The sequence below is a fragment of the Microcebus murinus genome, chromosome 18 (assembly GCF_040939455.1).
Source record: "Microcebus murinus isolate Inina chromosome 18, M.murinus_Inina_mat1.0, whole genome shotgun sequence".
NCBI classification, from domain to species: domain Eukaryota; kingdom Metazoa; phylum Chordata; class Mammalia; order Primates; family Cheirogaleidae; genus Microcebus; species Microcebus murinus.
The window spans coordinates 13,464,423-13,472,916 of NC_134121.1; positions in this window are offsets into that span (position 1 = coordinate 13,464,423).

Sequence of the window (8,494 nt, forward strand, 5' to 3'; positions counted from 1 at the left end):
GAAAATCAAAAAATTTCCCTGGTCTTGCTGACAATAGATATTCTTCAGGCAAAAAAGTGTGCGGGCATCTCCTAGGAGGTTGTTTTGAAAATCCAAATCAGTTGTATTTTTGAAAGATTTTTATCAAAGGCTTTAAAACATCCCGTGTGATACTGGCAAAGTTTCTTAACCTTTCTGAGCCTTTACTTACTTGTCTTTAAACCAGGGATGACAATACTTATTTCATAGAGTTGTTTTAGCACAGTGCCATTTGTAAAGATCTTAGCACAAATTAGCAGTCAATAAATGTTACTCTTTAGTAATGCTATATTTGTTATTATTATTACTCCTTTCAGAAGAAATTTATAGTGCTATTTTATTATTTTCTACAGATGTATATTAATAAAACTGTTGTCCTGGCTTGGAGTTTTAAATGATACATGAAGAATATATAATTGCAAGGCTGAGGCCAGGAGCAGTGGCTCTCGCCTGTAATCCTAGCACTCTGGGAGGCTGAGGCAGGAGGATCGCTCAAGGTCAGGAGTTTGAGACTATCCTGAGCAAGAGCGAGACCCCATCTTTACTAAAAATAGAAAGAAATTAATTGGCCAACTAAAAAAAATATATAGAAAAAACTAGCTGGGCATGGTGGCACCTGCCTGTAGTCCCAGCTACTCGGGAAACTGAGGCAGGAGGATTGCTTGAGCCCAGGAGTTTGAGGTTGCTGTGAGCTAGGCTGATGCCATGGCACTCTAGCCTGGGCAACAGAGTGAGACTCTGTCTTAAAAAAAAAAAAAAATTGCAAGGCTGGGCGCAGTGGCTCACACACAGTGGATAAACATCTGGTCTCAGCAATCAATTAAATTGGCTCTACTACTTAAACTATGTGACCTTGGACAAGCAATATGATTTCTCCAGACCTCAGTTTTCTCCTCTGTAGAATAGCACTGATGAAAGTGCAGACTCAGTTAGATTGTTTTAAAGATTAAATAAGACAGGGTATGCAAAGACTTGGCCTGGCATTGGACTCTTAGAAAGCCTTCTCAAGAATGTCTAGCTATTCTTAAGTGCTCAAATTTGAATCTAATCAAGCCTCTGAATCTAACTACCAATTTACAGAAAACACAGAGGATAAAGGAACATGTTAAACCATACTTGAGGAATGAATCAGCAAAAGCTGGAATGTAGAACACATTGTAAGATAAATAACCTGGTTTCTTGAACAAATAAACTGCAAATAAAGAAAACAACAACAATAACAACAGATAGACCCATGCTATAGATTAAGAGAGACTTAAAAGACATATCAACCAATTGTATCATGTGAAATTTTTTTGGGATTCTGATTCAGACAATCAAACAGACCAGGTGTGGTGGCTCACGCCTGTAATCCTAGCACTCTGGGAAGCCAAGGCAGGAGGATCATTTGAGGCCAGGAGTTCAAGACCAGCCTGAGCAATATACTGAGGCCCCTATCTTTACAAAAAATTAAAAATTTAGTTGGTGTGGTGGCGCATACCTGTAGTCCCAGCTACTTAGGAGGCTCCACTGCTCTCTAGCCAGGGCAACAGAACGTGTTGACTCAAAAAAAAAAAAAAAAAGAAAAAAGAAAAATAGGCCGGGCGAGGTGGCTCACGCCTGTAATCCTAGCTCTCTGGGAGGCCAAGGCGGGCGGATTGCTCGAGCTCAGGAGTTCGAAACCAGCCTGAGCAAGAGCGAGACCCCGTCTCTACAATAAATAGGAAGAAATTAATTGGCCAACTAATATATATACAAAAAATTAGCCGGGCATGGTGGCAAATGCCTGTAGTCCCAGCTACTTGGGAGGCTGAGGCAAGAGGATTGCTTGAGCCAGGAGTTTGAGGTTGCTGTGAGCTAGGCTGATGCCACGGCACTCACTCTAGCCTGGGCAACAAAGCAAGACTCTGTCTCAAAAAAAAAAAAAAAGAAAAGAAAAATAAACTATGAAACAATTGGAAATTTGAATGCTGACTATTAGGTGATATTAATGAAGTATTGTTAATTTTTAAATGTATGGCTGGGTGCGGTGACTCACACCTGTAATCCTAGCACTCTGGGAGGCCGAGGCAGGCAGATTGCTCAAGGTCAGGAGTTCGAGACCAGCCTGAGCAAGAGCAAGAGCAATACCCCGTCTCTACTATAAATAGAAAGAAATTAATTGGCTAACTAAAAATATATATATGTAAAAAATTAACCGGGCATGGTGGCACATGTCTATAGTCCCACCTACTCGGGAGACTGAGGCAGTAGGATTGCTTGAGCCCAGGAGTTTGAGGTTGCTGTGAGCTAGGCTGATGCCATGGCACTCTAGCCCAGGCAACAGAGTGAGACTCTCTGTCTCAAAAAAAAAAAAAAAAAAAATGTTTTTTTAATGTATGGAAATGGTATTGTGTTTGTGTAAAAGTAAAGAGTCCTTTTTTAAAAGATATATACTAAAATATTTATGGATGAAAAAATACGGAGTCTGGGATTTGCTTCAAAATAGTACAGGAGAGGGTATAGAAAGGAGTTTGGCCATGAATTGTTGAAGTTGAGTGATGAGTACACGCATCTCTCTTTATTTTTACATATACTGAAAATTCTCCATAAAAGAAAGTTTAAAAATCACTTTTGTTAATATGACTTTTTACTAGCAGTACTGAATCCTAGGGGGAAAACAATGAGATCCTGGAGAGAATAAGAAATTCAGCTTGGTTTTCATAATCCTCCTTAATCTAGTGTCAACCTACCTTCTCAAATTCATCTCACCTGCCCTTCAACACAGCTGTTTCTCCAAGTAATCACCTCTCCTCGGTATTGTCATCTTCTTTGTTCTCTTCTGGCCACCTTCTCCCTGTTGCTTGTACTGTTCACAACCGGAAGATACTCTTTCTCCACGAATTCGCCTGGCCAAGTCCTTCCCACCCATCAAGACTGAACTCCAAGTTCGCCTCCTCCCTGAAGCTTCTCTGAATACTTTAGCCAAAATTTTTTTTGAGTTTCTGTTGTACTTAAAATTAGTTTGTGTCCTTCCTATTCATATTTTTTCTTCTAAGTTAAAATTATGAGCTTCTTCAGGATGGAGACCATCCTGCCTTTAAGGCAGGTCGCAGAGCTCGCCCCTGACAAATGTTTGGCCAGTAGCAAATACCAGTTCAGCTTGTGGTCCTGAATACGCCTGACTACATTTGCAGTACCATCTCATCCCTCTGTGGGATGATCCAGCAAACTGGATTAATCCCAATTCCTGGAATGTGTGCCATGCTTTCCCATCACTCGGGTTTTGGTCATAATAATTTCTCTGCCAGGGCCTTCCCCACATCTCCACCTACTGAAATTCTGCCTGTTCTTGGAGGCTTATCCACCAAAAGCCCTGCTCCATCAGATTATCTTTCTTCACCTTTACTCCCAATACTACCCGAGACCCAACCAAATGTCATCCTTTTTTTGTTCTAATTTCTAAAACAGTGTGTTTTTGTGTTGGTGGTAAAATTGCTGATCACTTTAGTTTTGTTTTTACTTGACACATAATAGTTGTACATATTTATGGGGTCCAGTGTGATGTCCTGATACATGTATACATTGTGTAATGATCAAATCATGGTGTTTTGTATACTTATCACCTCAAACATGTACCATTTCGGCCGGGCACAGTGGCTCACGCCTGTAATCCTAGCACTCTTGGAGGCCAAGGCGGGCGGATTGCTCAAGGTCAGGAGTTTGAAACCAGCCTGAGCAAGAGCAAGATCCTGTCTCTACTATAAATAGAAAGAAATTTATTGGCCAACTAATATATATAGAAAAAATTAGCCAGGCATGGTGGCGCATGCCTATAGGCCCAGCTACTCGGGAGGCTGAGGCAGGAAGATTGCTTGAGCTCAGGAGTTTGAGGTTGCTGTGAGCTAGGCTGATGCCACGGCACTCACTCTAGCCTGGGCAACAAAGCAAGACTCTGTCTCAAAAACAAAACAAACAAACAAACAAAAAATGTACCATTTCTTTGTGGTAAGAACATTAAGAATCCTTTCTTCTAGTTCTTTTGAAATATATCCCATAATATTGTTTGCTATGGTCACCCTGCTGTGCTACAGAACATCAGAACTTATTCCTCCTGTCTAACTATAATTTTGTACTTTTTGACAAATCTCTCCCCATCGCTCCCTCCGCCACAACCTCCTCAGCCTCTGGTAACCACTCTCCTACTCTGTACTTCTATAAGATTAGCTTTTTTAGATTCCACAATTGAGTGAGATCATGCAGTATTTGTCTTTCTGAGCTTGGCTTATCTCAGTTAACAGAATCACTGACCACTTGGAGAATCTCATGAAAGCTACGGATCCTCACCTCCCTCCCCATGTGCACATGTACAATGTTCCAGTTGATTTGGGGGGAGGGGAGGCTCATGGACCCAGGTTCAATTCCTGCCCTGGTCCCTTTCTTATAACACTGATCACAATCTTTCTGGTGCTACATTATTTGTAAACAGATAAACAGATTTGTATTTTCTTCTAGATTATCTTAAAGAGAAAAGCATGCCTTGCTTACCTTTGTACCCCCCATGGCACCTAGCATGATGCTACATCCATTGTAAGGTTCTCGAAAAATATTTGTTACACAGTCAAGTTTGACTGATTGGATGATTGTATAGATCCATGTTTAATAATCATGTAATTAATCAACCTCTTGCTTTCTAAAACCAGTCGTGGTTCATATTAGCATCTCCAATTTGTTTCTTTATGTCTTTTCTACTAAGAAACAGAATCAGGAGATGGTTTTCAGATTTGTGCAGCTGCAGAAAATCTCAGAAAATTTGTGAGGCTTCTGCTGCAGAGGCTGGAACACACACTGGATTTCTATTAGACGGGGCTACGTCCTGGATATCCTTCAACCCCCCACGATTCTTGACCAACCATGCAGCAAACATCAGACCCGCCAGGGCAAATGGCATCTCATAGGCACTCTGGGATACTGGCTGGGGCTCTCAACAAAATTCTACATGAGGACAGATCTGGTGTCTTGGCAGAGCATGTGGCAATGTCCATCATTGGTCTTGGGGACCATTGCAAGGTTCCATCAGCCCAGAATTTTTCCCCATGAGCTTCCTGTGGCACTGCCCATCTATCTGCCCCAGACTTCCCCCCACTGACGTAACTCTTTTGGCTTGGACCAGAACAATGGGGTGTCACCGTAAGATAGATACACATGTCACCCAAGAGTGAGATGATGATTATCTCTAAGATCCCATTTGTACAAAAGCATGCATTTCTAGTCAAGTTAGCTAATTTTGTCCTTGGGAAGAGTCTGGCCACAGGTGGTTGGGAAGCCATCCTAAAGACTGCTGGCGCATGTGTCACGGTCCCTCCTCTTTGCTTCTGGCCTAGCCTCAGCTCTTGGGTGTGAGAAACACCACTGGGGAACTCAATCAAAGTCCCTCATTGGCCCAGATTTTATACTTAAAATTTTATAGTTAGTTGTGCAGCGTTTTTGGCATATTAGGAAATAGTGGTTTCTGCTCTGTCCTTAAACATACTTATGAAGGGAGATTTCCCAATATCCTTCTATTGAACACATTGATGATTGTGAGCACACCAATAATAACGCTATTTTCCATCACCTGGAATAAGAAAGTTGGCTGCAGGCAGGAGTCACAGGGTCCTTCCCAGGAGCCCAGCTTTCTCAGAGGGGCTCCAGAGCCTGAGTCTGCCCTTCAGATGCCCATGTAGGAATCACAGGATCGTCGAAGAGTCCAGAGAAGCCACCTAGTCATTTCATGGATGAGGTAGCAAGCTGGAGACTCGCCCAAGATCACGCAGCAAATCAGGGCAGAGCTGGGGCTCAGCCCTAAGTCACCTGCCCACTCCCCATCCACAGAGTGTCATCATCAGCCACAGCAATGTGGTGGCGCACCTCCTATGTGCGAAACACTGGGTTACACACGGGAGAAATAATACGGAGCATTTCAGTAAAGGTTGCTAGGATTCAGGAGATGCCGGTGTGTTGCAGTGGGGGTTTGGGGAGGGACATGGGGCTTGTGTTCAGACAGAGTGTGGAGAGGAGGACATGGCGTGTCGGGAAGATGGGGAACCAGACCTAGTACCCTGAGGGAGATTAGAGGGCTGCCCACTATTTCCCCAAAGTGTCTATTTACAAATCACAGAGACCTCCAGCTGGTTATCTTCTCTTCCCAGAATGCCTGACAGCCTGAGAAAACACCTAAAACTTCCCCCAGGTCCCCAGCCAGAGGGCCAGATGCTCTTGGCTGATGCTCTAAGGCAGGTAGCATCCAGGTAGTGTCTAGAGCAGCGGTTACACAGAGTCACTTTGGAGACAGGCAGCCTGAATTCATATTTCAGATCACGACCTTGAGCAAGTCGCTTAACCTCTCTGGGTCTCCATTTCCTATGTGTCAGGGTCATAATGCAGGTGAGGGAGCCGCTGCACATAAAGCCCTTAGCGCGGTGCTGGCACACAGGTAAGCCCTCGGTAAGTGACAGCTGTTACCGCTTTGGTACTTTCCTTCTCTGTCTCCCTAGTCCCGGCTCCAGAGTCAACAAAAGGTTGGCCCAGAGACAGGTGAACTCCCCCAGGACGTACCTGGAGTCAAGACCGATTAAAAGTTTCTCTCTCTCTCTCTTCATGGTCACATCTTTCATTTCAGGAAAAATCTGGAGGAGCTAAATCAGGAACGGAAAAGTTACATCTGACAAAAGGTATGTGCAAACACATGTTTGCAAATGAGGTCAAGGTTTCAAAATACCCCTTCTCTGACAGATGAGTCAAGCCCCACGCAGTGGTCTTACTATTTACCACGCATGACGGCACATTCTCTCACCGACAGATAGGCTCGTTTGCCAGGAGTTATATTGGAGGGAGTTACTCATTGGAAAATGTGGCTGCGTTGCCCAGACTGAGATCTGAACTTGGACTTCCAAGGATTTCACCCAAAATAAGCTGAATTCCTTAGTTATAATTGTCAGAGAAACACAGCCAAGGAATCTGTGTGTCAGACCAGCACTGGCTCCTGCTGGGGCAAGTGTGGGTCCAGGCAGGGGGTAGTCATGGCTCTCAGTGGTGGGGTGGGGCATGAGGCTCATCTGACCCTCACACTCTAGAGGACTGTTGCAATTGGCCAGTCATTCTTCGATTTAGGTATGCGTTCACTCCCCAAGCAACTCTTTTGATCACCTGATAACAATAGCTATCACTTGCTAGCACTGATTATGAGCCAGGCACTGCACTAAGCACCTTCTATGGGTTATCTCTGGCCATCCTTTCCAACAGCCCTATGAGGCAGGTGTTTGTCTTAGTCAGTTCTGGCTGCTATAACAGAATACCAGAGGCTGGGTGGTTTAAACAACAGACATTTATTTGTCACCGTGCTGAAGTCTGGAAGTCTGGGATCAGAACCCAACAGCTTGGTTGGGTTCTGAGGAAGACCTTCTTCCAGCTTGCAGACTGACAACCTCTCCTTGTATCCTCACGTGGCAGAAAGAGGGCGAGACAGCTCTTTGGGGGCCCTTTTATAAGGGCACTAATCGCTCCACGCTGGTGACCTGATCGCCTCCCAAAGGTCAAAACTATCACACTGGGGGCTAGGATTTCAACATTTGGAGTGGGGGGGGGCACAAACATTCTGTCCCCTGCAGTGCTATTGTATAATAGGGTCAAAAAGCATAGCTTAAACCACGATGTGATGTGAAGTGATATAAATGTTTGATTTTGTCTATAACTCGTCTGGCCTTCTTTAGTCCCTGCCTCTTCCATCCCCATGTGATGGGGGTGGCATGAGCTAAGTGGCTAATTCACTTGGAATCTCTGTCTGAACTGATCATTTAAGCAATCCCTTTAGGTAACACTCTTTCTTCTTAAGAAAAATACCCTGTCTCTCAGACTGCCTGCCTCCCCACCCTTGCTGCTTCTCTCCCTCTGATGGTATTGGAAGGGCAGGTAGGAGTGTGTGTGGCTCACTTTGGTGTCGTTGGTGTAATGTCATCTGGCCTCCCGGGCCATGTCTTGTATTCTCTCATTTAATACCTTAACACATGCCATCCTCCTCCTGTGGCCAACTCAAGAAGACCAGACTCCTCAACCCAGCTTTCCAAGCTCTCCCCACCATGTGTGGGAGTCCCACCTTCCAACTTGCTGTCATAGGTTTCCTATTATTCCTCAAGATCCAACTTAGATCCATCTCCACTTTAATGTGATCTTCAGGGCTCCATAGCCTGATCACTTCCTTTCTCTGAACTTCTGGAGTATTATATCTGGCAATTAATTCTGTACTCCTTTGTGATCTCTCTTCTCTTATTGTTTCATGAAATTACTTATATCTCTTATTGTTATTTAATTTTGGAAGCTCCTTTGGGGGTATGGATGATGCCTTATATTTTGTTGAATCCCCCAAATCTCCTAATTCAGAGTCTAGAACTGAGAAGGACCCAGGTATTCACAGACAAAATGTTCATATCCCTGTATATGAGGAGCTTCTAAAAATAGAGAATAAAAAGACGAGTAACAT